Source organism: Belonocnema kinseyi, chromosome 4 (genome assembly GCF_010883055.1).
Source record: "Belonocnema kinseyi isolate 2016_QV_RU_SX_M_011 chromosome 4, B_treatae_v1, whole genome shotgun sequence".
NCBI classification, from domain to species: domain Eukaryota; kingdom Metazoa; phylum Arthropoda; class Insecta; order Hymenoptera; family Cynipidae; genus Belonocnema; species Belonocnema kinseyi.
The window spans coordinates 88381319-88390059 of record NC_046660.1 but is presented as its reverse complement, the minus strand read 5'-3'; the positions used below and the strand labels follow the sequence as shown (position 1 = coordinate 88390059).

Below are 8741 nucleotides of genomic sequence, written 5' to 3'. Positions count from 1 at the left end.
GCTATCTAAGGATGGTACTATAGAACGCCACCTCAAGGTAGGCCTAGTGGCGCCATCTCTTGGTCAGGCCGGAAACTTATCAATCCACCCTCGTAAGTGCTTGAAAAATAACAAAAATATGGTTGTAAAAATTTTATATTTCGTAGAAATGATTTAATTCTATTCTTAATAATATTTGTATCTGCTAATATATAATATTCTGTGTTTTCAACTCTATGAGCGCAAGAATAAATAAATTACATATAACATATTTTTGTTTAACTTAAATGTATGCAATTTTGGTCGTTTCGTTTAATTTTGCGTAACTTTTAAAATATATATTGGGTAAATTTTTGCTATTAGTAATGTATAAAAATAAAAGAGATATTTTTCATTAAAAAGTTTTAGTTTACTTATTTAATCCAATAATTGATATTTTACATATTTTTAAAAGCCTAATTAATTTGGCCAAATACCAGAAACATTTAGTTTTTTTTATTAATTAATAAAGAAAAATTTGACTACCCGAGATAGTGGGTTTAATAATAAAAAATCTTGACATTCTCGGATAGCGAACCTGACCATCACATTTCGACACTCCACGGACGGTACTCCCAACTATCTAGGGGGCTATCCCATGGTCAAAATTCAAATGTAGTCAGTATAACACTCTAAATTTTCAGTCTGAAAATCCATTTTTCTCTGTGCAGAAATAAAATGATGTATTATTTCTGAATTTGAAACTTGAATGTTAAAGCACCATCGTAAAGAAAACATGCGCTTTAAGCTAAACAAAAATCTTCTCCCTCCATTTTCTTGAAACCTAATAATTTTTTTGTCCCTTGACAACCATGGTAATTATGGATCAAGCCAAAGAAATTATGGACCAAAACTTGCACCAGGTCAATTTTTAGGATGAAGTGTGCTCTATGTTGGACTATAAGTGAAAAGCAGCAGTACAGAACTGGATAATGATCACTTTTAGGAAAATAGATTTATTGAATAAAAAAGTCTTTAAAAATTATATACACGTAGTGAGAAAAAGATTTGTTTGAATTCTCATTCTTTAAAACATTAATAAAAAAAATGTATTTTCAATTGAAACGTAAACGTAGTATCGTAGCATGTATCGTTTATTGAAAAAAAGAATTTCAACATTCTTGGACGATTTACTTGAAATTAGTTAACTTTTTAGATCAAGACTTTTTAATTATTTTTCACTGCACCCCTTAAGACCAGAGTTTTTTTACAAACACACACATTTCTTGGTGCCGTCAGAGTCAATAAATGCAACAATATTATATTTCTTATTGTAATCTGCAGACCAGCCTGCTTGGCAGTTGACTTTTATTTTATTTTAAAATGTTAATTTAGATTTTACAAAATGTTTTTTTGCTTTCCTGAAAAATTCCGATTTTTTTGGTTAGGTTGCTTCCATAAAACACGGGGACCATTCCTAGTTACCCCCCACCCTCATGTGACCCCTTTTTCCGACTTTTCCTATAATTTTTCACCATTATATGGAACAATCCCCCCCCCCCCAAATCACGTGTTTTATGGAAGGCCCCTTTATATTTCTGTACTGCCACCCTTAAAGATTTGAAAAGCTTTGAAAATTCACCAAGTCAAAACAAATTCAGAAAGTTCCGAATGTCGAATCATTAAGGCCAAAAATCTTAATAACTTCTAATGGGATCTTTCAGCATTGAAAATTAATAGAAAATGTATTAGAAGAGGGCGTAGACTGTAGAGGTGTAGAGCACGTACTGACGCGAGAGTGCAGCATTGTGCTAACTTTTTAATTGCTAGTTTTTCTTGTATTACTGAAAAAAGTGAGATACCATATTTTCCGGGAAATTATGGATAAAATTAAAAATTAAATTTTATAAGAATATTGTGTTTAATATGATGAGTGCAACCTAGTCTAAAATATATGACATTCGTTAGAAATTAAACGATCTTGATGTTAACTTTAATAACAATGAATAACATTTTCTAATAACTACATTGAAAATAATATTAACTTGATGGAAAAATATAAAAAGTATTAAATACAAATTTTAAACAGATTCTCCCACCAAATAACGTACAAATATTTAACTTGTCTAAACATGCGCAGGTGTTCTTGAACAAAAAATAAATAAGATAAATGATTTTTATTATTATAATCTATAATGACCAAACAAATATTTCCATATGATTTAGTCTCAAGACAAGATTTTTAATTTACTTTTACCAACCCACAAAAACTTTGATCTATAATTACGCCATTGAGAGTCTAAATATAGATCAAACTTTGAATTTTTACATTCTCATTCATGAGAGTGTAATGTAATCGCCTAGATTTTCGGTCTCTCGTTTTTAACGGAAAGTTTCGGCACTCACCGAGTCCGAAAATCATAAATATTTGTCGGTGTCTGTCTGTCTGGTTACCTGATTCTGGTAGCCACGCTAACTTTTGAAGGATTTGTCCAATTGAGACAGCCTTTAATAAATACACTTCTTAAGGTTCCCAACATGAAGGTTAAGTTCGTTAAGCAGATATTTTCAACCAAAATAAATAAATGTACAGCATTTTCAAAATTAACATATTTTTCTTTAAATTTAAGAAATTTTTGTCAATTTTTCTTATATATGGGTAGAAGACATGCAAATTAACCAAATAAAATTTCAATTCCGATGAAAATTAGAATAGTTATATGCTTTTGATAATATTGAAGATGTTCAGAAAAAAAGAAAAAAAATATTTTTCTGGTATATTATGAAATTTCATTTAAATTCTTCAATAGATATTAAATATATTTATAAACTATCTCAGTTAAATTTTTCGATTAGATAAAAATTTAAACAAAAATGTATTTCGAAACTATTCCAATGCAATTTCTTAATTAGACAAAAATTCAAAAAGTTGGCTCATTTCCAAAAATATGCAATTCCTGTTTTTAAGAGATCTGTAAGTTTAAAGCTTTATTTTTGGTAGATATGAACAAGATTTACAAATTATCTTGATAAATTTGGAAATTGGACACAAATTATCGTGCGCGAAGTGCGAGTTTCGTACCGAGAATTTAAACGTCAAAGCCGTAGGTGTTTTGAGAACCTTTTTTAAAAACAAATCGAAAAAATTTCAGATTCAACTTATGGCTGTAATTCCTCAGAAGTTTAAATTACAATTTTCGATTTAAGTTATAATATTTATAGCGCGAGAGTTTAGGCGCGCTCAAACTTGGCGGAAAGCGCCGCGCGAACAGTGCGTAATAAGAATGTGCCCGCGCTGCAGCCATAGTTTTTAAAACAAAATTTGCAGAAATCTTCCAAAGCCTTTCAAGGCCAGTTCAACACTTTCATATGGTACACAAAACATTGAGTAGGTAAATTTTCTGATTTTTGGCGAACCCACAATTTGAAAACTTCGCAAATTTTGATCCATAATTATCGCGGTTGACGGTATTCAATACAAAGTGTCGGTCAGTTATGAGTGAAGAATTAAGACATTTTCATTTGGATAAAGACCTGAATTTAAGATAATTCACGTAATTTAAATTAATAAAAAATAATTGTTTTAAATGCATGTGTATTGAACTACATTTTTCTATAAAAGACCATTAAACTTGATTAAAAAATTTACGGTGAATTTAAAAGCAAAATTTACCTCGACATAATGCAATAAATTCAAACAAATTTAGCTGGAAATAAGGCTTATGAATCCCCAGCTAAAAATAAGTATATACTTGTGGAACTATTTCAGTTTTTAAAGAAAACCCTTTTCAAAAGCGTATAATAATATAAAGATGTTCATATTTGTTTAAGTCAATTCGCCTCTGAATTCATCTCTCGATCCATTTCATATTGTGAATCCTTTGAATCTGAAATTATTGTATACTTTTGAATCCTTCATTTGTCATTCAATCTTATAGACTCATCCTTTCCTATATTTTTTCTATTAAAAATTGAAAAAAATTCTTTGAACTATTAGTTTTCTACCCTTGTTTATCCACGAAAGACTCTAACTAGAGGGATGCAAAACGTGTACTCGAGAGAGATAGAACATCTATATTCCTTTCACACCCAAAAGAATATCGCACCACTTACGTGGAAAAATGATCTCGGTGCATTTTTTAAAATTTCTTTCATATTCTAGTCTAGTTCATGGAAATAGAATGAATTTTCCAAAACGACTTGGACCAACGATGACAATAGTTTTTTTGCCCGCGGTGATCCTTTCTCTCCTTTTCTGTCTTTTCATCTGGATTCCCAGAAAAATTAATTCATCCAGAATTCACTTGATTGAATTCAATTATCCGCTTGAAATAAGGTTTCGTGATTGAACTGGTTACAATTAATTCGCCAGCAATAAATCCTAATTAAAGTTCCTAATAAATTTCCCATCCGAGAATATTCTCGAGAATATTCCCAGATTTTAAATTCTCGAGAATTTCAGAAAGCTGCGGAGTGGTATCAGGAATTATTGATCTTGGAGTATATACATATGCACGTAACACACAACGAAAGGTACTCACACGTAGGTGAGGCAGAACTAGTTGGTGAGCGCTGTTCCCTCTGGCGCACGTCTGCCCTTCTACCTCGGTGCTTCCGTACTTCTCCGTCTTACTCATGCTACCATTGCATCTCATCCTCTCTTCCACAAAGTGTCTCTTTCCCATTCCTAACTTATATTTTTCTCACTCCAGCTAGTCTTTTCTGTACAAGTCGTTCTCTCTCTTTCAGTCTCAGTCTCTCTTGCATTCCTCTCACTCCCACCTGCTCTCTCTTTGACGCCACCCCCTCCCATCAGTCGCTCATGTCATTGAAGCATTTATCTTCCTCCAAAGTACTGTATTCATCTCTATCTAGCCCGCGAGCAACTTCGTCGTGGATTAGCTACAGCAGTGCTCCAAAACAAGCTGGTATCGTTACCTCATCAACGCGGATATTTTCAAAAAGCATTCATTCAAGCAGGCACCAGCCTGAAGAGGATTGTCGCGAATCGTTGATTGAATTCCAACTTGCGAGGCAAACCAAAGATGGAAGCTGCACCATTTTTGTCTCCTTTTATTCCATTTCTTCCATTTACTGCACATGAAGATTACTCGCATGATACTAAACCTTGACTAAATTTGAAGAGACTGAAGAAATCGAAAGCAATGAGAGTTAAAGAGAGAAGCAAATCGTTCAACAAAGGGAGAATTGGATATCCGAATTGCTTCACAAGTGTTCACAAGCATTGTTGAAATTGCAGTATTGCAGAGTGCAAAGTCCTTCTGATTTCAAATTCAAATTCCAATGTCCCTCCACCTCGACCAAGGCTGGAGACGAGTTTTCAGGAACCCTTCTCTTTACAAGGGGTTATCACTTACCGCTTACTATCTCAGATAGAAAAAATGTATTACATTAATTAGTTAAAGCAATTCCTAAAGGAATATAGTAGATGAAAAATATGTTGACCACCAGCCAGGACTTGCACGCAGGGACCTCGAGCGCCTTACACCTCGCAGCTATCATTCGACATCAAATCGATGAACAAAAAATTAAGAGGATCATCCACTTCTAAATCGGATCACTAGCATATATATATATATATATATATATATATCACAATTAGTAAAATTATGATTTAATTTATAGTAACTACAGCTGGCTAATAATTTATTTAGAGAGCCGAATCCAAGCAGTTTTATCTATCATGGAAAGACCTTGAGAGTTGTACAAACTTAAGAAGAAATATGGCAACCATAGCTATATTTAAAGTTTGCAGCCTTGACAGTGTTAATAATTAACTAGATTGCAGTTAATGTAATACGATTCAGTACATGCTCCAACTTGAATAAAGTAGATGATTAATAGCAATGATGATGAAATAAGCGATAATTTTTTCTGATATTAGACTAACCAAACCCATTTCAAGTTTTCAAAATTTGAAAATAAAATCTTGTTGCTCTTCTATGGGTAATCAATTAAAAAATGTTTAAAAGAGACTTATCAATTTTCTACTCTATGAGATATTTTTCCGATTGAATTTTCATTATCTAAACTCAATTAGCAAGTTACTCAGACAAAGGTGTTAGAGTTAACACCACTTATGAAGAGATGTACAAATTCGTCATCAGCGAATATTCAGGAGGCTCTATTATCTAGTTCAGTGAATTAGAATTTTTAAAAATAACTTTTCTCCTAATGTGTCGACAGAGGGCCAATTGATAAAGGAAGTTTCCTCTATTGGGCAAGGATATCGTGTGCAAGGACGTAACTAAGTTTGGTCCCAAACTTCTCTCTTTTATTATCTATAAGAAGTGTTTGAACTGCTTCAAGATCCTTTGGGCCTAATTAGGTGAATCCAGACATATTTAAGCTCAGCCTCTTTTCATCAAAGTTTAGGATGATCAGGAGGACACAGTGAAGATTATTCGAACCTTTATATACATATATATTAAAAAAGTCGCTAAATCTGACGGTCCTGGTCAAATGAATATTACATAAAATGTGTAGAAAAAAAATTTAGCCACTGTCACAAGCTTGTTTTTGTAATATAGCAAAGCAATCATGCGAGTGTTTGGACTTAACTTTACTTCTTGACGCATACATTCTAGTCTTGAGACTGTTATTTTCTTGGAAATCCAGTTGAGTTATGCATTTGTATCTTTCGGGTTCTTTCAAATTCCTGACAATTACGATAATAATTGAATCGGAATAAGAATTCTTAGGAAAGAATTACTTATGTATTTAAGTTTGGAATCATACTTTCCGGTTTGTATACAGATTCATATTATCGACCTCAGTAAATTTACCATGGACACGAACCTTTTAAGAATGGAAAGAAATCATCTCAGGTCCTCGATTTCGGTAACAATAATCTAGTATACCTAAAAAAAAACTGCATATTCGATATTTAGAAAATCATAAAAAGTTGACTACTGCCATTGAAGGAATAAACTGTAAATGGTGTACTTCCCGAAAATATAAAAGCTAGATTATATTTAATTTGAATAAAATGCCCATTTTTTTAATCCTCGTGAATTGCGCAAATTTCTAGTATAATAAAATTCATGATGCTTTCAATGAAAGCGAGAGTTTTAAGTTTAAGAGAGCTCGGGGACTCAAGAATGCTAGTAAAACTTGTCCTCTAATGTAGAGCACTTGTGGTAAAATTTTAGCTCAAAGTGGTAGGAAGCACCGCAAAGTCGTTAAATTTTTTATTTGTGGCTCGATGGAAGAAGGCCAGTGCAACGCAACTATTACTAGTAAAAATAATTATAGACTTTGAAAAGAAAAGAATAAATTAACAACATTATGTTTCATCGAGAAATCTTCTACTTTTCTGTCAACAGATTCTCATTATAATTCTATTGAATCTTATTGGCACAGGACTTGCATAAAACCCTATGTTCCAAAATATTGGAAGATATTATCCAACTCGTATCTGTTGAGAAATCTTATACTATTCTATCAAGAGTTTCACTTTTTCGATCAAAATTTTTTAATTTAATTAGATTTGATACGGTTTGATTAACAATATCTTGGTTGAAAAGTATTAATTTTTTTCGAGGATTAGAATTCGGAAGAAATCTTTCAGGTTCTGGGAAACAGGATTTGATACAAGTCTGATGCGGATAAGATAAAATAAAAATGTTGTTGTATGCGGTTTCCCATAACATTTTGAGATTTGATTTCTATATCAAAAAGTGGGTTAAAATCGACAGTAATTACGGATGTAATATTTGATAAGATAGGATAGGACTTCTCTAAAAGAAGCTTATTAAAACGGATAGAACTTTCGGATATCATATTTTATTGTATTTCTATAAAAAACGTATTAAAGTAGATACGAATATGGGATATCATATTAGACAGAATTGGATTTTTATCAAAAAAGCGTATTAAAATAGATAGAAATTTAGGATAGCATATTCGATAGGGTAGGATTAAATTTGTATAAAAAAGTATAGGAATGTATAAGAATTACTAGGACACTCGCCCATTTTGCTTTATTGATTGAAATTAATAGCAATTAATTACCAACGTTTGCTAGAAATTGATTACCTTTTTTACCGGGACACCATGGGAAACTTCCGATAAACATGATTAATTGATTACATATTGAGTTCGATAGAAATATAAAGGAAATTCTTAAAATTGCGAGTACAGAAAACGGATTCAAAAGTATTCGAGTATTAATTTTTTATGTGAAATCTCATCGAAATTTTTAGCACGGTAATTAAAAGCAACAGACCACTGATTCCACTACCATGCTAGGTTTCCTAAGACCGGTCTTTCGAAACAGTATTTTCAAAATTGTAAGTTCCACTTGAACATTAATTTAACTTTCAACCAAAAAATTTATTTTTACCAAACAGTTGTATTTATAACCAAATCTTGAATTGTCAACAAAATATTTAATTTTTCAACTAATTAAGTCGAATTATTAACCAACAGAGATGTATTCGGAACGAAAAATATAATAGCAGACTATTCAATTAAAAATAATGAACTTTTAACCATAAAAGATGAATTTTGAAATAATAGATGAATTTTCAACAGAATAATCTAATTTTTAACCAAATAGTAGCATTTTTTAACGAAAGAGATGAATTCGGGGCTCCAAATTTAATAGTAGACTTTTCAAAGAAAAAGAATTAGTTTTCAACCAAAAAGATTACTTTTTTAAATAGTTCAATTGTGGGTCCGGATGCAATAAGGGCACATAAAATTTTTTCGTGCGAAAACGAAGTCCCCTGGAGGCTTTAGAAAAAATTTTCGAATTTTAA

The 8741-nt window shown here is 31.8% G+C and overlaps 1 protein-coding gene across 4 annotated transcripts in view; it reads right to left on the bottom strand.

Annotated features, from left to right (window-relative positions):
• Window positions 1–8741, bottom strand: part of LOC117171208 (trinucleotide repeat-containing gene 6B protein) — an 81521-nt gene that overhangs the window by 54787 nt on the left and 17993 nt on the right. The window lies entirely within an intron of this gene.